Source organism: Periophthalmus magnuspinnatus, chromosome 12 (genome assembly GCF_009829125.3).
Source record: "Periophthalmus magnuspinnatus isolate fPerMag1 chromosome 12, fPerMag1.2.pri, whole genome shotgun sequence".
Taxonomy (NCBI): Eukaryota; Metazoa; Chordata; class Actinopteri; order Gobiiformes; family Gobiidae; genus Periophthalmus; species Periophthalmus magnuspinnatus.
Window position 1 is genome coordinate 18,181,250 of NC_047137.1, and position 20,820 is coordinate 18,202,069.

The 20,820-nt window shown below is 43.8% G+C and overlaps 2 long non-coding RNA genes across 2 annotated transcripts in view; both read right to left on the minus strand.

Moving 5' to 3' along the window:
• LOC117379658 (uncharacterized) overlaps positions 1–20,820 on the minus strand; it is an 80,616-nt gene that overhangs the window by 21,108 nt on the left and 38,688 nt on the right. The window lies entirely within an intron of this gene.
• On the minus strand, positions 927–18,997 carry LOC117379656 (uncharacterized). Its single transcript, XR_004542107.2, has 3 exons — positions 18,896–18,997; positions 18,140–18,201; positions 927–2,407 (listed from the first exon to the last, which is right to left on the minus strand). It is a non-coding gene; the product is annotated as an uncharacterized LOC117379656 (long non-coding RNA).

The window sequence follows — 20,820 nt, forward strand, 5'->3', positions numbered from 1 at the left end:
TGTTTGGCTAAAGTTTTATAAAAGTTCGTTTCAAATCCAGTTCCAGTTTCTTTAAATAAAAGCTCCATTTTGAATCAGTCGTGTTTCAGAAAAGGGCAGAGTCCTGTCACTGCAAACACTAAAGTTTAAATGACATTTTCTCAGCCCTTGATGATAAACACGATTGTGTTTCTCTGTTGATTGAAGCTTTTGTTTCAGTGGATCATGGAGTCGTGTTGAAGCGTCTGAAGCTGATTGGATTTGACTCTGCTTCATGTGATTGGTCCAAAATGATGTTTCAAACTGAACCCAGGCAGCAGCCGATGGTTTTAAATCAGATTTTATAACTTTAAGTAAAGGAGTTCCCCAAGGCTCAAGTTTGGGCCCCCTGCTTTTTACTATTTTTATTAATTCTGTTGGTGACAGTTTAAAATAAAGACACATTTCTGTGCAGATGATGGTGTTTTGTGTGCTCCCTCTGCTGGTCAGGGGCTAAAACTGCAACAAGATTTGAATGAAATCCAAGTGGACGCTGAGATTAGAGATTAAAGATGAAACTGAAACATGAATCAGTCCAAATACGACTTCAGAGGAACGAGAAGAAACGAGCAGAACATGGACAAACATCTGAACAGTTTGAAGGACACGTCTGATTTAAACGAAGCTGGAGATACTAATTCAGACTGAGGTGAATATTTTTCACTTTATTCTTTTTTGTGCAGAGCTGCTGTAAAGTCTCTGTGTGTAATTCTCACAGGGAGAAAGCACCAGAATGTGGCTTTAATGAAGCACCGTTCATCAACAGGAGATGGCGCTGCTGCTCTGTGTGTGGTGTCCTGTTTAGATCAGGTTTGGAAAGCTCACTCTAAGCTTTATTTTTTATATTCATTTTATTTATTTATTGTCCTTTTTCCATTTGTTTATTTGTAAAACAATGTGCCAGTACAGTGTTCAGGTACATCTGACCAACAAAACATCACCTTACATCAAACATTCAATAAAACATAGTCTCCAGGAGTTAACAGATTTACAATTGTATCATTACTGTATTATAGAAATAATGGTATTACAAACAAAAAAGAAACAAAGAGAGGATGAAATACATAGTACTGAAAATAAATACATGAATGAATTAAATAGACAATAATAATATCACAGCAGAATGAGTTTAGGACAGGACAGAACATGTATGTGATCTGCTGACTGGCCTCAGCGAGAACAGGAGGGATCTGTGTCTGCCGGCCTTGCATTGGTGAGATGAGCTCGTAAAACCACTTTCATCTGTATAAGATCATGCTGCGCCCAGATTGAGGATCCATGTACACTTTCAAGAGAGGCCTCCCACATCTCATCACTCAATACAAGACCAAGTCAGTCTCCCACCGCCTTTCCTCAGGTGGAGGACAAATGTTACTTATGAAGTTGTATAAATTTAGGTGGGGAAAGTGAGAGAATGCTGTCTAACAAACTATCATCTGGCACAATGGAGAAAGAGGGAGAGTCCTTCTGTAGATCTCTGAATAAATCTGATTTAAGATAAGAGAATAAGTCAGACTCTGTAGCTTCAGCCTTTCCTCATAAAGAGATGGTGACAGGGGAGTTGAGTATCGCTCATCCATGTCCACAATCATATGTGTTATGTGCCGTCTGAGATTTGCCTTCAGGGTCTCCCACAGGAGTGACTGACTTATTTCTGGGGATTTATTAGTATCAAGAAAGGACTTAAATTCAGTGGTTAAACTTTTGTGAAGTCTTCATCTGACAAAAGAAATGTATTGAATCTTCAGCTACGCCATAGTAGAGAATACGAATTATAAAATCCACACTGCGTTTTAGCAGAATTTTTGACCAGTATTTGAAGGATTTCAACAGAGCTCACCCGGTGTTGTACCGAGGCGGAGGCCTTTAGCCAAACAGGAACTCCACTCTGAATTTTATTGATTTCTTCTATAGTTTTAGTTATAGTTTGGATGGCACAGCTGACTGAGGATGGTCATTTGACTTTCAAAGTTTCGCTCTGTCTCCTCATTGTTCAGGTCTGTCTCCAGTTGCTTAGCAACTCTGCTAATGCTTTCTGCTTTTTCTTTCATTCATGTTTTTCATTTCTCTTTTGAATGTGGCATTTACTCCAATACCAGCAGCAATTCCACTGACACCGGCAGCTGCTCCTAGTCCCAGTGCAATTAAACTCAGTCCAGTGAACGGGAAAGAGGCTAAAGCTAAAGCTCCAACAGCTAAAGTAACTGCTGACACAATCATCCCTCTTCTTTTCTTCTTCTTAATTTCTTCTCTTTGTTGTGTTTCCTGTAGCTCACTGACATTATTTTCATAGACACTATGGAAAGCAGGGATTGACTGATAAAACTCATAATCACTGGACTCGTGGAATCCAAACTCAGGTTGATACTCTTTGCTCCATCTCCTTTTCCTGAAGTAAAGAACAAAACAGTGAGTCAGATCTGAGCAGATCCAAAGTTTAACTAATACAGAGTGAACTTTAGACCAAACACATGAACTAAGAGAGGGATTTACATCAACATTTAAAAACATGAAAACATTTAGGTGATTTTAAACAGACAAAACTGATTAGACCTTTAGTTACACATTTAAAGTGCCACACCTAAACTCCCACAGACACAAACAGAGCTGCTCCTGTGGGCGGAGCCTGGAGGGGAGAGTGAGGAGGGGCGGGGCTGGAGGGGAGAGTGAGGAGGGGTGGAGCCTGGAGGGGAGAGTGAGGAGGAGGAGGGGTGGAGCCTGGAGGGGCGGGGCTGGAGGTAAAAGGAACAGTGTGATTGGTCTCACATGTCTCCACACTTCAAACTCCGCCCCTGCAGCAGGTGTTTGTATCAGAAACACCTGGCTGTGATTAGGCTAGTTCTGTGTGATGTCACATAGTACTTTAAATTGCAGTGGTCAGTTTATTATTTTACATTTGGGTAAAATGTTGTAGAGTAATGTAGATCTAAAAATCTACTGCAGTGACATTACACTGGGGTTTTTTGCATCTATGTCTACGGCAGAATGTTCAGCAGTTACTATGGTGACACGATGTAAACAACCAAAACAGTTTGAAGATCGTTTGAAAACCAAAAAAAAACACAAAATGGTTTAAACAGTAAAGACCAGGAGCCTGTGTCAGTCTGAGCTCATGGTGTTTAGAGTTTGATTTACACAAAAAGAGACTGAAAAAACTGTTGGCTAATGCTAATGCTAATGCTAATGCTAATGCTAATGCTAGCTTGTGACTGTAGTGTTATTTTCAGAGGGACTTGTTTAACGACACAAATCACCTGCTGTAGATCAGATAAGTCAGATCTTTAAGGTCAGATTGTGTTAAAATAAAACTCAGATTTAAGTCTAACTTAAGCCTCAGACAGAGCAGTGCCTACAGTTAGCGTCACAACCCCAAAGGATTTTGATGATATCAATGTCAATATATCAATAATTGAAACAACTTCACAGAGACATTTCACCAAAGTGAGCAGATTTACACCTGTGTGTTTTTAACGTTGGAAAATTCTATTATAATGAGACGTCTGAAAGTTTTAACAATTACAATTAAAGACAGAGCAGGGGGCGGGGACAGGGGGTAGGTGAAAACACACATTTACTGAGCACTCAAGACTCAAATACAGGACAAGATTATTCAAATCAATCAAAAGGATCAATGAAAATATAATACATCCCCATGGTTAAAGATATTACATATTATTACTTTAAAATACAGTAACATTTACATAAAATGAATAAAAGCAGAGACATTTGTGTCTCCTGTGGTGACACTGACCTTGTTGGAGCTGGACTGTAGCTGCTCAGAGCTTCATCCATTTGTGTTGTTTACAGCGCCCCCTACAGACCAACAGCAGAATCAAACATTAGACTGAAACAGCATTAAGTGCATTTGACAGATTAGACTCATTTATCTCAAACACAGTGAACATGGTTAGATCTAATATTATAATTGTACTTCCTGGTTGGACACAGATGTCACATATGTAGAGGTTTATGTTGCCTGGCAACAATAATGTAAACACCAAAACACGTCTAAATAACACAATAGTTATGATCTGACTAATACAATAAATAAAAACATGTTTATTTAGTTGAATGAGTGTTTAAATCAGGGGTCTCAAACTCAATTTACCAGGGGGCAGCTGGAGGCAGAGTTTGGGTGAGGATGGGCCGCATTAGGTTTTCCACAGAAAATGCTCTTAAAAAAATGCATCGTTCGAAGTGCCATTTGTCCTTTAGTTTAGGATGGAGTTGGTGACGGAGGCAGAGGGACTGGTGCACAGCAAACACAGCAATTCTGTTTTAGAGCTTTGAGTTTTCCTCTTTTCTTGACAAACTGAACCTATAATACTATAACTATAATAAACTATAAACTATAATAAACATTTGTCTCAGGTTCTCTCCACCAAACCCCGTCATAAATATATGAATCTGTCCAATGCACTTTGAGTTTACAATAAAAACCTCAGGATTAAAACTGTGTCCAGGTAGAGCCACGAGGAAAAACACAAGAGTTTAAATATTCAAATGAAAATAATGTTGTACAGTTTAACACAAAATAGAGCTGAGTTTGTGCAGATGTGACTCAAACTCACATAAACTCTGCACTTTAACATTATTAATATAACAGACAAACTAAAGCTCCAAGAGTTTAACCATTTAAATCAAACTGTTCTCACCTCAAGGACAAACGTCGTCTGGAGTTTGAATCTGTCACAAGTGAAATGAAACTTTATCAGTGTCGTCCTGTGTCTTAAATCAGTGCAGCCTGAAGTTCATTATAAAAGGTGTGTCTCTAAAGTCGGATTTACCAAAGTGAACCAGTTTAACAGGTTCAGTCTATGTTTATTATGAGTCAAACAGTTTTAGACACAGATTCAGGTGAAGTTTGTCGTCACACCTCCTCACTCCTCCTCACTCCTCCTCACACCTCCTCACTCCTCCTCACTCCTCCTCACACCTCCTCACACCTCCTCACTCCTCCTCACACCTCCTCACTCCTCTCTCTGTCTCTCACTGTTGTGTCGGCCTACGGGTCAAACAGCAGTGCAGAGTACCCGGCCTTCTTGGAGTCTCTGGGAGGGGTACTAGACGGTGCACCAACCGGGGACTCTGTTGTTCTCCTGGGGGACTTCAACGCCCATGTGGGTAATGACAGTGACACCTGGAGGGACATGATCGGGAACGTCCTCCCTGATCTGAACCTGAGTGGTGTTCTGTTATTGTTCTTCTGAGCGAGTCACAGTTTGTCCAAAACAAACACCATGTTCAAACAAAAGGTCCATCAGTGCAGGTGGCACCAGGACACTCTAGGTCAGAGGTCGATGATCCACTTTGTTGTCGTGTCATCTGACCTCCGGCCGCGTGTCTTGGACACTCGGGTGAAGAAAGGGGCAGAGCTGTAAAGCACCACCTGGTGGTGAGTTGGATCCGCTGGCGGAGGAGGAAGGTCAGACCTGGCAGGCCCAAGTGCATCATGAGGGTCTGTTGGGAACGTCTGGTGGAACCTTCTGTCAGCAGAGTTTTCATCTCACACCTCCGGGAGAACTTCTCCCTGATCCCGGGGGAGGTTGGAGACATGGACTCCGAGTGGACCATGTTCTCCACCTCTATTGTTGATGCGGCTGCTCGTAGCTGTGGTCGTAAGGTCTGTGGTGCTTGTCGCGGCGGCAATCCCTGAACCCGGTGGTGGACGCCGGAAGTAAGGGATGCCGTCAGGCTGAAGAAGGAGTCCTATCGGGCCTGGTTGACTTGTGGGACTCCTGAAGCAGCCGACAGGTACCGTCAGGCCAAGCGGCTCGTGCAGTTGCAGAGGCAAAAACTCGGGGTTGGGAGGAGTTCGGGGAGGCCATGGAGGAGGACTATCGGACGGCCTCAAAGAGATTCTGGCAAACCGTCCAACGCCTCAGGAGGGGGAAGCAGTGCTTCACCAACACTGTTTACAGTGCGGGTGGAGAGCTGCTGACCTCGACTGGGGATGTTGTCGGGCGGTGGAAGGAATACTTTGAGGATCTCCTCAATCCCACTGTCACGTCTTCCGAGGAGGAAGCAGAAACTGGGGACCCAGGGGCGGACTCGTCCATCACCCTGGCTGAAGTCACTGAGGTGGTTGACAAGCTCCTCGGTGGCAAGGCTCCGGGGGTGGACGAGATCCGTCCTGAGTATCTTAAATCTCTGGATGTTCTTGGACTGTCTTGGCTGACACGCCTTTGCAACATCGCATGGCGGTCGGGGACAGTACCTGTGGAATGGCAGACCGGGGTGGTGGTCCCTCTGTATAAGAAGGGGGACCGGAGGGTGTGTTCTAATTACAGGGGAATCCTTTCGTCCTGATCGTGGAACACTGGACCAGCTCTATACTCTCCATCGTGTCCTCGAGGGCTCATGGGAGTTTGCCACAGTCCACATGTGTTTTGTGGATCTGGAGAAGGCATTCGACCGTGTCCCTCGTGGTGTCCTTTGGGGGGTGCTCTGGGAGTATGGGGTCCGGTCCCTGTGTGACCGGAGCAGGAGCTGTGTCTCTGCAGTCAGACCTGTTCCCGGTGCATGTTGGACTTAGGGCTGCCCTTTGTCACCGGTTCTGTTCATTATATTTATGGACAGAATTTCTAGGAGCAGCCAGGGGCCGGAGGGGGCCTGGTTCAGGGGCCGGAGGGGGCCTGGTTCAGGAACCACAGGATTTCATCTCTGCTGTTTGCAGATGATGTTGTCCTGATGGTCATGAGCTCTGGGTAATGACCGAAAGGACAAGATCGCGGATACAAGCGGCTGAAATGGGCTTCCTCCGCAGAGTGGCCGGGCGCACCCTTAGGGATAGGGTGAGGAGCTCGGTCACACGGGAGGAGCTCAGAGTAGAGCCGCTGCTCCTACACGTCGAGAGGAGCAGCTGAGGTGGCTCGGGCATCTGCTCAGGATGCCTCCTGGACGCCTCCCTAGGGAGGTGTTCTGGGCATGTCCCACCGGGAGGAGGCCCCGGGGAAGACCCAGGACACGCTGGAGGGACTATGTCTCTCTGGCCTGGGAACGCCTTGGGGTCCCACCGGAGGAGCTGGAGGACGTGTCTGGGGTGAGGGAAGTCTGGACCTCCCTGCTGAAACTGTTGCCTCCACGACCGGGCCCCGGACAAAGCAGAAGAAGATGGATGATTAAATCATGATACACGATTCTCTTAAAATCTCTTGTTGGCACAGCCTGTTTAAAGTAAAGAACTAAAAAACACAAAGTACAAATGAAGATCATGTTGTAAAACAGTTGAAGTATAAACTCTGAATGAACAAGTCTCTCCATGGACCAGCACCAAAGAACATCTCCCACATGAGGAGGACTAAACCAGGACTAAACCAGGTCTGAACCAGGACTGAACCAGGACTAAACCAGGACTAAACCAGGACTAAACCAGGACTAAACCAGGACTAAACCAGGACTGAACCAGGACTAAACCAGAACTAAACCAGGACCATGTCACATGAGGAGGACTTCAGGGACCGACCTCCTGCTGGTCCAGAGTCAGGACTAAACCTGGAGAATCTGTGTTTGAGTTGAAGCTAAAACCTGGAACATTCTTCCTGAAAATGTGACTCAGGCCTCGACTGTGACGATGTTTAAATCCAGACTCAAACTGTTCTGTTTATCTGTGACTGAAAGGGGTTTATTCTCTTCTGTTTTAATGGTCATTTTAAACTGTTCTCACCTCAAGGACAAACATCGTCTGGAGTTTGAATCTGTCACAAGTGAAATGAAACTTTATCAGTGTCGTCCTGTGTCTTAAATCAGTGCAGCCTGAAGTTTGTGCTAAAACGTAAAAGTAAAAATAAAAGGTGTGGCAAAAGTGACATTTAGACTGAACCTGTTAAACTAGTTCAAACTATTTTAGACACAGACTCAGGTGATGTTTGTCCTCACACCTCCTCACTCCTCCTCTCACCTCCTCCTCTGACTTGTCTCTTATCCTCTCTGTTCTGTTTCAGATGGTGCGCACGTTCTCGCTCAAAGGCGTCACAAATAAACAGTTTGGTGACCTCCTCCTCCTCTGACCTCCTCCTCTGACCTCCTCCTCCTCTGACCTCCTCCTCTGACCTCCTCCTCCTCTCACCTCCTCCTCTAAGTTGTTGCCTCTTTTTGTGTAAATCAAACTCTAAACACCATAAGTTCAGATGATGATTTGAATTGTATTGATACTTTACTATAACGTCTGGGGGAGTTCTACTTGTTTGTCTATGACAGAATGTTCAGCAGTGGCTCGATGCACACATTAGCAAACACTGACAAAAAAAATTAATAATCTGAAACTTCAAGAGAAAACACAGAATGAATTTAAACAACTAATGTTCAGAAGCCTGTGATCAACACGAGCGTTTATGGTTTAACAACAAAAAGAGACTCACTGGAAAACTGTAGGCTAATGCTAATGCTAATGCTAGCTAGTCCGTACTTTACATTTATGTACAAGAGACATTTTTAACAGTGTAAAGCTCGTCTCAAGACATTTATTTAACAGCACAGATCACCTGCTGTAGTTCAGATAAGTCAGCTCTTTCTGGTCAGATTGTGTTAAAACAAAGCCTCAGACAGAGCAGTGCCTCCAGTTAGCGTCACACCCCCAGAGAATGTTGATGACATCAGCTGCAAAGTATCAATACTGTCAAAATATACAGTGTTTATGTACAAAATACTGACATCAAACGACCCTGATTTATTTAAAAAGTAGGTCTCAACTTGAAAAAACTCCCACTCGATGACATCACAAGGTGGAACGTCCCATTTTGAGCTTTGGAGACGTCACAGACTAATAATAAAGTGCGACTCAAACACGTGTGAATGAAACAAAACACAAGTCCAGTGTGTTTTTGAGCAGTAGAACATGGATGAGTTTGTGTGATACAGGAGCTTTAACTTCACTTCTGTTTCTCAGCTGCATTTCTGTTCAAACTGTATAAAGTCCCTCGTTTTGTTGTTTTTTTGTGTTTTTTGTTTCAGGGAATCCAAGTCTGGAGCAACGCCAAAGAATGTTTCCTCAAGATGTAACTCAAGAGTTTAGAACGAACTAAACCTGAACAGTTTGAACCAGAGCTGTGCATTATGGGAAAAAGAGAAAACCATTTGAACAAGTGTGAGATTTCCACTTTGACAGGTTCAGAGGAGGGAGGACTGTTACATTTACTCCAGGAACTTTTAAAACAAATGGTACTTTTCTAGTGTAGAGGCTGGAAAATGCCACGTGTAAAAACAGACACCCCTCAAAATGTTCTTCTCTTATTTGAGGATTTGATTTTCATTCAACAGTTGATGTGGTTCCATTATCTGTTTGAGTTAAAGTGCATTTCCTCCACTGTCCAGTAGATGGCGAGTGTGGCGCAGTGTTGGTGGAGAGTAGACTGAGAGCTGCAGAGGAAGAATCCTCCTGAAGTAAAGCAACACATGATCTGTCTGTTCTTCTATTTACAGGTTTGGAACACGAAAATCACCAGTTTTATGTCAAGTATCAAAGTTAGAAGAGGTCAAAGGTTAAACTGAGTGTTGTGGGTAAAAGTGGAACAAAGTTTATAAAGGTTTTTGAGCACATTGTGATGGTGTTCGAAATCTCATAGATAACCCCTAGTATATATTTATAATTTTTTTTTTCAATTCATTTATTTATATTTATTTTATTATCATTATTATTATTATTTATTTACTTAATTTTTTTAATTTATTTAATTTATTTTTTTCTGTTCTGTACTTAGTTATAATAATCTGTCTGTTCTGACTTTTAATTGTGGAACTGTTCTGTTATGTCACAAATGTTGTATACCTTTACTATTAATAATAATAAATAAATAAAAATAAAAAATAAAATTCTGGAGCTTTCTGGCAAAATGTAATAAATGATAAAACAATTAGGAGGTAAAAAAAAACCAAAACAACAACATTGTGATGGTGTTGTGCTAACCTGCTAAGCTAAAGGTCAAGTGTCAAAGTACAACGTGGGTCAAACTAATCCAAACCAGTTTAAGATGAAACAAACACTGGACTGATGTTATTTATGACATTTATCAAACGCTTTTCACACAATATCACATTTACTGGGTTTTATGTCACATTAAATGTACATTTTGACTTTATTACCAAGTACCTGAAATACTGTTGTAAAGGTGTTATAAGCACATGGTCATGACACCAGCGCCACCTCATGGACACCTGCTGAACTGTCCTTTTGTTGAACATTGTGATTTAACTCATATGTCATGGGTTTATTGTTACAAATATAAATATTGGAACAAGTTAAAGATAAAAAGGGATAAAAACAGTGATTGATTTTATGTAAGATTTGTATTAAAAAGAAGTGAATTTACAGTTTATGTTGTGAATATGTACAAATATCAATTAAATGTGAATTATCTGGATTCATGTTTCTTGGATTGTGATGTTTTGTGGCTGAAAAGTCAAACCTCTTTGTGAAGTAAAGTAACAGTACTGCACAATATAATACTCCACTAACAGTACTTTTACTCCAGTATTATATTGTACTTTTACTTCATATATTCTACAGTGTAACAGTAGTTAGAAAAATACTCTTACTTGAGTAGTACTTTTTCAAATACTTTTTAAAATTTTAGCAGTACTTTGTACTTCTACTTGAGTAATAGTATTTTGAAGTAACTCTGTTCATGAACAGGAGATGGCGCTGCTGCTCTGTGTGTGGTGAGGGAGGGCATCTGACACACAGGGAGGGCATCTGACACACAGGGAGGGCATCTGACACACAGGGAGGGCATCTGACACACAGGGAGGGCATCTGACACACAGGGAGGGCATCTGACACACACAGGGAGGGCATCTGACACACAGGGAGGGCATCTGACACACACAGGGAGGGCATCTGACACACAGGAGGATCATGTTCAAACCTTCAGACTCGTCCGTAGTTTCCAGGTCTAATCTCGACCACACTGATCCTTTTGTCTGAGTTCACACTTAAATCAGATTAAATAGATTTATATATTTGTGTAAATCGTAGATTCACCAAAATCGTCTCGTCCTAAAATTCCTAAATATCAGACGTTCGTCCTTGAAGGGACATGTGTGTGTGTCTTTACCTCGAGGTCACACATCGTTTCCTCTGCACAAAAGTGAAAATCAGAGCTTCTGTTTCACACTAAAGTGACTCTTGTGTTTTACTCCATGTTCTGATGATGTTCCTCAAAAACAGACCTGGACTTGTGTTAAACATGAGAATGAAACAAAACACACTCCAGGTGTGTGTGTGACGAGGAAACATCACAACATCAGAAAATAGAGTCATTTGGACATTTAAAGGATTGACACACATTTTTAAAAGAGTCTCCTGGACATAAAAGTCTGATCATTTATAGACATTTAGGAGACTGAAAACACCTGAGCACAGTTTAGTTCATTATTTTCATTATAGATGTGTGGACCCTGAGAAAATATAGTGAATATAAACTATATCCAGACTGAAAACAAGAGAAACAGAGCAGAGATGAAAGGATTATTTAAAGTTTATTTGTGTAACACATTTAAAACATGTTTAGATTCAACAAAGAGCTTCAGATAAAAGTATAAAACTAATACACAGATAAATTTTCAATTCAATTCAATTCATTTATTTTTGTAACGCCCAAAATCACAACAACAGTTGTCTGAAGGGCGTTCATGTTTTGGTTGATGGGGGAAACCGGAGTACCCGGAGGAAACCCATCCAGACACGAGGAGAAACATGAAAAACTCCACACAGAAAGGCCTGGTGACCCGGGGATCAACCAAACCTTCTGCTGTGAGACATGAGTGATGGCACTCAGTCACCGTGCCGCCAAGACACAAAAAACAAAACAACAGGAAAAATCAGACACAACAGGAAAAATCAGACACAACAGGAAAAATCAGACACAACAGGAAAAATCAGACAACATAAGAAATCGGCCAGGAGACCAGACGAGGAGGAGGAGAGCCGGGAAAAAACAACAGGAAAACCCCCAACGTGTGTGTGTGTGTGTGTGTGTGTGTGCAGTACCACAGTCTATAGACCCGTCATATTTAACACATGGAGCAGATAAAATGAATGTTCAAATGCAGATTTATGTTGTAACACAGAGTTTATGGCTCTAGTCACAAATATAAATTATACTTGTGATGTAACATGTTCAAATACAATGTACCTTTAGTCATACACTTTAATATTAGAAGATTATACAGAAAATATAACAATATTAGTGATGATTTTAATGTTAAACTGTTGAATCTTCAAACAAAAACATGAGACTTTATTTGTGGTATATACAGTCATAATCTAATGAGAATCACAAATGACACAAGAAACATCTTTACAAATAAAACTACAGGTGGACTTAAACCAGGACTAAACCAGGTCTAAACCAGGTCTAAACCAGGTCTAAACCAGGACTAAACCAGGTCTAAACCAGGACTAAACCAGGACTTGACCAAACCTAGAACTCTGTTTAAAGTGTCTTTAATGATCAGCATATTTATCATTTAATCTTTTCAGAGTAAATTTAAATACAATTGTGATATTGTTAAGTTCTTTCTCAATTGTCTCGATCTCGTCTATAATCTGTGACACTGACTCCTCCTGTTTGGCACACATTCGTTGGAGGGAGACAGTGTGATTTTTGAACTTTTGGATTTTCTTCTCCAGTTTGAGCAGATGTTCTCTCTCCTTTACATCTTCCTCGTTCTCTCTCAGCTCTTTACAGACTCTCTCCACATTGTTCAGTGGTGTCTCCAGTTCCTTCAGTGTGTTTATCAACTCTGCTTCTGCCTCCTGCTTTTTCTTTCCTTCATTTTCAATTTTTCTATTGAAGATTGAATTTACTCCAATATTAGCGGCAAGTCCGCCGGCCCACCCGACTATTCCTAGTCCCAGTGCAGCTCGTTGCTTGAGCCGGACAGAGATAAAAAATAAAACTGCTCCAGCAACTGCAGTAGTTGTTGACACATTCACCCCTGTTCTTTTCTTCTTCTCAAGTTTTTCTCTTTGTTGCTGTATTTCCTGTAGCTCCTTGATAAAACGACACAGGTCTTTTTTATCTTCATAGAGTCTTAGGAAATCAATGATTGACAGATAAAGTTCATAATCATTGGACTGTTTCAGTGCAGAAACAGGAGGAAAGTCTCTGCTCCATCTCCTTTTGCTGTAAAGAACAAAACAGTGAGTCAGATCTGAGCAGATCCAAAGTTTAACTAATACAGAGTGAACTTTAGACCAAACACATGAACTAAGAGAGGGATTTACATCAACATTTAAAAACATGAAAACATCCATCCATCCATCCATCCATCCATTTTCTTCCGCTTATCCGGGGCCGGGTCGCGGGGGCAGCAGTCTAAGCAGGGACTCCCAGACTTCCCTCACCCCGGACACGTCCTCCAGCTCCTCCGGTGGGACCCCAAGGCGTTCCCAGGCCAGAGAGACATAGTCCCTCCAGCGTGTCCTGGGTCTTCCCCGGGGCCTCCTCCTGGTGGCCTGTGCCCGTAACACCTCCCTAGGGAGGCGTCCAGGAGGCATCCTGAGCAGATGCCCGAGCCACCTCAGCTGGTTCCTCTCAACGTGTAGGAGCAGCGGCTCTACTCCGAGCTCCTCCCGTGTGACCGAGCTCCTCACCCTATCCCTAAGGGTGCGCCCGGCCACTCTGCGGAGGAAGCCCATTTCAGCCGCTTGTATCCGCGATCTTGTCCTTTCGGTCATTACCCAAAGCTCATGACCATAGGTGAGGGTAGGAACGTAGATTGACCGGTAAATCCAGAGCTTCGCCTTCCGGCTCAGCTCCTTCTTTACCACAACGGACCGATACAGCGACCGCATCACTGCAGACGCTGCACCGATCCGCCTGTCAATCTCACGCTCCATCCTTCCCTCACTCGTGAACAAGACCCCGAGATACTTGAACTCCTCCACTTGGGGCAGAGACTCACCACCCACCCGGAGAGAGCAAACCACCTTTTTCCGGTCGAGAACCATGGCCTCGGATTTGGAGGAGCTGATTCTCATCCCAGCCGCTTCACACTCGGCTGCAAACCGCCCCAGTGCCTGCTGCAGGTCCTGGCTCGAAGAAGCCATCAGGACAACATCATCTGCAAACAGCAGAGATGAAATCCTGTGGTTCCCAAACCAGGCCCCCTCCGGCCCCTGGCTGCGCCTAGAAATTCTGTCCATAAATATAATGAACAGAACCGGTGACAAAGGGCAGCCCTGGCGGAGTCCAACATGCACTGGGAACAGGTCTGACTTACTGCCGGCAATGCGAACACAGCTCCTGCTCCGGTCATACAGGGACCGGACAGCCCTTAGCAAAGAGCCCCGGACCCCATACTCCCAGAGCACCCCCCAAAGGACACCACGAGGGACACGGTCGAATGCCTTCTCCAGATCCACAAAACACATGTGGACTGTGGCAAACTCCCATGAGCCTCGAGGACCCGATGGAGAGTATAGAGCTGGTCCAGTGTTCCACGACCGGGACGAAAACCACACTGCTCCTCCTGAATCCGAGGTTCGACTATCGGTCGGATTCTCCTCTCCAGTACCCTGGAATAGACCTTACCGGGAAGGCTGAGGAGTGTGATTCCCCTGTAATTGGAACACACCCTCCGGTCCCCCTTCTTATACAGAGGGACCACCACCCCGGTCTGCCATTCCACAGGTACTGTCCCCGACCGCCACGCGATGTTGCAGAGACGTGTCAGCCAAGACAGTCCCACAACATCCAGAGACTTGAGGTACTCAGGATGGATCTCATCCACCCCCGGAGCCTTGCCACCGAGGAGCTTGCCAACCACCTCAGTGACTTCAGCCAGGGTGATGGACGAGTCCGCCCCTGGGTCCCCAGTTTCTGCTTCCTCCTCGGAAGACGTGACAGTGGGATTGAGGAGATCCTCAAAGTATTCCTTCCACCGCCCGACAACATCCCCAGTCGAGGTCAGCAGCTCTCCACCCGCACTGTAAACAGTGTTGGTGAAGCACTGCTTCCCCCTCCTGAGGCGTCGGACGGTTTGCCAGAATCTCTTTGAGGCCGTCCGATAGTCCTCCTCCATGGCCTCCCCGAACTCCTCCCAACCCCGAGTTTTTGCCTCTGTGACTGCCCGAGCCGCGGCACGCTTGGCCTGCCGGTACTCATCAGCTGCCTCAGGAGTCCCACGAGCCAACAAGGCTCGATAGGACTCCTTCTTCAGCTTGACGGCATCCCTTACTTCCGGTGTCCACCACCGGGTTCGGGGATTGCCGCCGCGACAAGCACCACAGACCTTACGACCACAGCTACGAGCAGCCGCATCAACAATAGAGGTGGAGAACATGGCCCACTCGGAGTCCATGTCTCCAACCTCCCCCGGGATCAGGGAGAAGCTCTCCCGGAGGTGGGAGTTGAAGACCCCCCTGACGGAGGGCTCCGCCAGACGTTCCCAGCAGACCCTCACAATACGCTTGGGCCTGCCAGGTCTGTCCGGCTTCCTCCTCCGCCAGCGGATCCAACTCACCACCAGGTGGTGATCAGTTGACAGCTCAGCCCCTCTCTTCACCCGAGTGTCCAAGACACGTGGTCGGAGGTCAGATGACACGACAACAAAGTCGATCATCGACCTCCGACCTAGAGTGTCCTGGTGCCACGTGCACCGATGGACACCCTTGTGCTCGAACATGGTGTTTGTTATGGACAAGCTGTGGCTAGCACAGAAGTCCAATAACAAAACACCGCTCGGGTTCAGATCGGGGAGGCCGTTCCTCCCAATCACGCCCCTCCAAGTGTCACTGTCGTTACCCACATGGGCGTTGAAGTCCCCCAGGAGAACAACGGAGTCCCCGGTTGGTGCACTGTCTAGTACCCCTCCCAGGGACTCCAAGAAGGCCGGGTACTCTGCACTGCTGTTTGGCCCGTAGGCCGACACAACAGTGAGAGACCTGTCCCCGACCCGAAGGCGCAGGGACGCGACCCTCTCGTTCACCGGAGTGAACCCCAACACGCAGCGGCTGAGCTGTGGGGCAATGAGCAAGCCCACACCAGCTCGCCGCCGCTCCCCGCAGGCAACGCCAGAGAAATGGAGAGTCCAACCCCTCTCAAGAAGATGGGTTCCAGAGCCCAAGCTGTGCGTGGAGGTGAGGCCGACTATATCTAGCCGGTAACGCTCAACCTCCTGCACAAGCTCAGGCTCCTTCCCCCCCAGCGAGGTGACATTCCATGTCCCCAGAGCTAGTCTCCATGTCCGGAGATCCGGTCGTCGAGGTCCCCGCCTTCGACTGCTACCCGGATCTCTCCGCACCCGCCCCTCATGGCTCCTCCCGCAGGTGGTGGGTCCACGGGAGGACGGCCCCACGTCGTTTCTTCGGGCTGGGCCCGGCCACCAGGCGCTCGCTGCCGAGCACCCACCCCAGGCCTGGCTCCAGGGTGGGGCCCCGGTAACGCCAGTCCGGGCGACGTAAACGGCCTCGTTGGATTTCTCTTCATGATGGGCTTCTGAACCGCTCTTAGTCAGACCCGTCTCCCAGGACCTGTTTGCCATGGGTGACCCTACCAGGGGCATGAAGCCCCCGACAACATAGCTCCCAGGATCATTCGGGTGCTCAAACCCCTCCACCACGTTAAGGTGGCGGTTCGGGGAGGGGATGAAAACATTTAGGTGATTTTAAACAGACAAAACTGATTAGACCTTTAGTTACACATTTAAAGTGCCACACCTAAACTCCCACAGACACAAACAGAGCTGCTCCTGTGGGCGGAGCCTGGAGGGGAGAGTGAGGAGGAGGGGCGGAGCCTGAAGGGGAGAGTGAGGAGGGGTGGGGCCCCTTCAGCCGGTGTTTCTGATACAAACACCTGGCTGTGGTCAGTCCTGTGTGTCATGAGTTTCAGACTTTGGCCGGTTGGAGGGGGGTGAGTGGCTGATGGACAGTAAACTCACAGAGGACTCTGATCAGACTCACTGTTTAACACATCTGTCATGGCTCTGGTTTTATTTTCTCCACTAAAGCGCTTGCTCTGCTGTGCCACAAACCTGCACAACGAGCCACACCTGATGACATCATCACGTGTGGCTCGTTGTGCAGGTTTGTGTGTGAGACATAGAACTGGACGGCTCAGGTCAAAAGGCCCAGTGTGAGTGTGACCTGAGTGTAGTGGTGAGTGCAGTCAGAACACACACATTTTTATACATCTGTGATCAGAAACATGCAAATGTCTCTATTTTTACTGGGAACAGTAGATAATGTCATTAAAACACCAGATACACAGTTTAGAGGAAAAAAGAGTCGATTCAGTTTAGTTTTATTTTAATAAAGACACTTCTGTGTTTATCTCTTGTGTATTTAATATTAAACTATAACAAACATCACACCACATCTATGTCTATGGCAGAATATTGAGCAGTTACCATGGAGACACAATGCACACATTAGTAAACACAAACAGTTTTAAGATCAAAATGGTTTAAAGACCAGGAGCCTGTGTCAGTCTGAGCTCATGGTGTTTAGAGTTTGATTTACACAAAAGAGACTGAAGAAACTGTTGGCTAATGCTAATGCTAATGCTAATGCTAATGCTAATGCTAATGTTGTAGTGTTATTTTTAGAGGGACTTGTTTAACGGCACAAATCACCTGCTGTAGATCAGATAAGTCAGATCTTTAAGGTCAGATTGTGTTAAAATAAAACTCAGGTTTAAGTCTAACTTAAGCCTCAGACAGAGCAGTGCCTACAGTTAGCGTCACACCCTCAGAGAATGTTGATGACATCAGCTGCAAAGGATCAATAATTGAAACGATAGAAACTGCTGAAGTTCACAGTGACATTTCACCAAAAGAAACAGCAGATTTTCACTTGTGTTTTTATTGTTTTTGAAAAGTTAAAGCAGCGTCTGAAAGTTTGAATATAATGAAGAACAGAGCAGGGGGCGGGGACAGGGGGGAGGGGAAAACACACATTTATGAGCACTCAAGACTCAAACACAGGACAAGATTATTCAAACAGACAGGACAAGATTATTATTATAACAGACAGGAAACAATACTAATAAAACTTAAGTCAGATAATAATAAGATAAAGCCCATTATTAAACATATTACATGTTATGACTTTAAAATACAGTAACATTTACATATAATGAATAAAAACAGAGACATTTGTGTCTCCTGTGGTGACACTGACCTTGTTGGAGCTGGACTGGTCTTGCTCTTGGATCCACCCATTTGTGTTGTTTACAGCGCCCCCTACAGACCAACAGCAGAATCAAACATTAGACTGAAACAGCATTAAGTGCATTTGACAGATTAGACTCATTTATCTCAAACACAGTGAACATGGTTAGATCTAATATTATAATTGTACTTCCTGGTTGGACACAGATGTCACATATGTAGAGGTTTATGTTGCCTGGCAACAATAATGTAAAAAACACGTCTAAATAACACAATATAATATATAAATATAACGATGAGACCCAAGAACAACAACAAAAACTCTATTAAATATATTCATTTATCTGAAATATGATTGGTCCATGACTGTGGTGATGTCGTCTATTTAAGAACAACTTTGAGTTTTCCTCTTTTCTTGACAAACTGAACCTATAATACTATAACTATAATAAACTATAAACTATAATAAACATTTGTCTCAGGTTCTCTCCACCAAACCCCGTCATAAATATATGAATCTGTCCAATGCACTTTGAGTTTACAATAAAAACCTCAGGATTAAAACTGTGTCCAGGTAGAGCCACGAGGAAAAACACAAGAGTTTAAATATTCAAATGAAAATAATGTTGTACAGTTTAACACAAAATAGAGCTGAGTTTGTGCAGATGTGACTCAAACTCACATAAACTCTGCACTTTAACATTATTAATATAACAGACAAACTAAAGCTCCAAGAGTTTAACCATTTAAATCAAACTGTTCTCACCTCAAGGACAAACGTCGTCTGGAGTTTGAATCTGTCACAAGTGAAATGAAACTTTATCAGTGTCGTCCTGTGTCTTAAATCAGTGCAGCCTGAAGTTCATTATAAAAGGTGTGACTCATAATAAACATAGACTGAACTTGTTAAACTGGTTCAAACAGTTTTAGACACAGACTCAGGTGAAGTTTGTCTCAGTGTCACGTGTCTCTATTTCACTGTAAAAGAGACAAAACACTGTCCTCACACTGTACATTTTGACTTTATTACCAAGTACCTGAAATACTGTTGTAAAGGTGTTATAAGCACATGGTCATGACACCAGCGCCACCTCATGGACACCTGCTGAACTGTCCTTTTGTTGAACATTGTGATTTAACTCATATGTCATGGGTTTATTGTTACAAATATAAATATTGGAACAAGTTAAAGATAAAAAGGGATAAAAACAGTGATTGATTTTATGTAAGATTTGTATTAAAAAGAAGTGAATTTACAGTTTATGTTGTGAATATGTACAAATATCAATTAAATGTGAATTATCTGGATTCATGTTTCTTGGATTGTGATGTTTTGTGGCTGAAAAGTCAAACCTCTTTGTGAAGTAAAGTAACAGTACTGCACAATATAATACTCCACTAACAGTACTTTTACTCCAGTATTATATTGTACTTTTACTTCATATATTCTACAGTGTAACAGTAGTTAGAAAATTACTCTTACTTGAGTAGTACTTTTTCCAAATACTTTTTAAAATTGTACTTGAGTCATTTCTTGGAGCAGTACTTTGTACTTCTACTTGAGTAATAGTATTTTGAAGTAACTCTGTTCATGAACAGGAGATGGCGCTGCTGCTCTGTGTGTGGTGAGGGAGGGCATCTGACACACAGGGAGGGCATCTGACACACAGGGAGGGCATCTGACACACAGGGAGGGCATCTGACACAGAGGGAGGGCATCTGACACACACAGGGAGGGCATCTGACACAGAGGGAGGGCATCTGACACACACAGGGAGGGCATCTGACACACAGGGAGCTGCTCTGCAGACACACTTAAAGCAGAGACAATAACAAATTTCACTGGTGTTTTAACAAACACTTCACTACATCTCACACTGTCCCATTTTCTCCAGCCTCAGACAAACCTTTTTAACAAAACATGAACCATGTTGTACCGTGTTTCTAAAAATGATCAACTATGTAACTTTAAAGAAGAACAATCCAGTCACCACAGTCGCTCTGCAGATGAGACACACGCAGGTTTCTTTTACAGTCGTAAAATTAGTTGTTAAAGTGATAATTCTTTTTCTGTTGGTGAGTCATTCTGTTGTTTTAAACGTCCGTTTGTATCATATTGTTATGCTAAGCTATAATGTCGTACCCCATAGAGCTACGGCTAACTATGCTAACACTAGCGCGCATACTGAGTGCCACTTTTTTGCACCCGTATTAATTAAATACGGACTAAATCACACTTTTACCGAATTAGACGCCAAACCGTTTAGAAGTTAAAGGACACCTTAAGTTTTGTAATTTACACCTGTTTTGGTGTCTATTTGTGTTATTTTTGTATGAGTAATTTGTTTCAGTGACTGTAGCTACGTGCTGTTTTTTCTTGCGCACCTTGTTAAAGAATTTTGATATATTTCTGTATTAGCTTAAAACAAAGGCAGTTAACTTAAAGGTGCACCATAATTATTGTGAAATGTAACCCTGAATGATTCTAATTAACAATTTATATGTTGATGTGTTGCAATTCATACTGACTGTATGTTCTTATTATTGTGTAGCTTATAGCCTGTAAGCTAATCAAATGGGAATTTAATTTGGGTTTTTTCCTTTGACCTTGTGCATGTTAAGTTTTTTTTTTCTCTTGTGTTTTGATGGCGATTTCAACTTGAAAGCTAAGCCTTAGTGTAAGGTTACCCT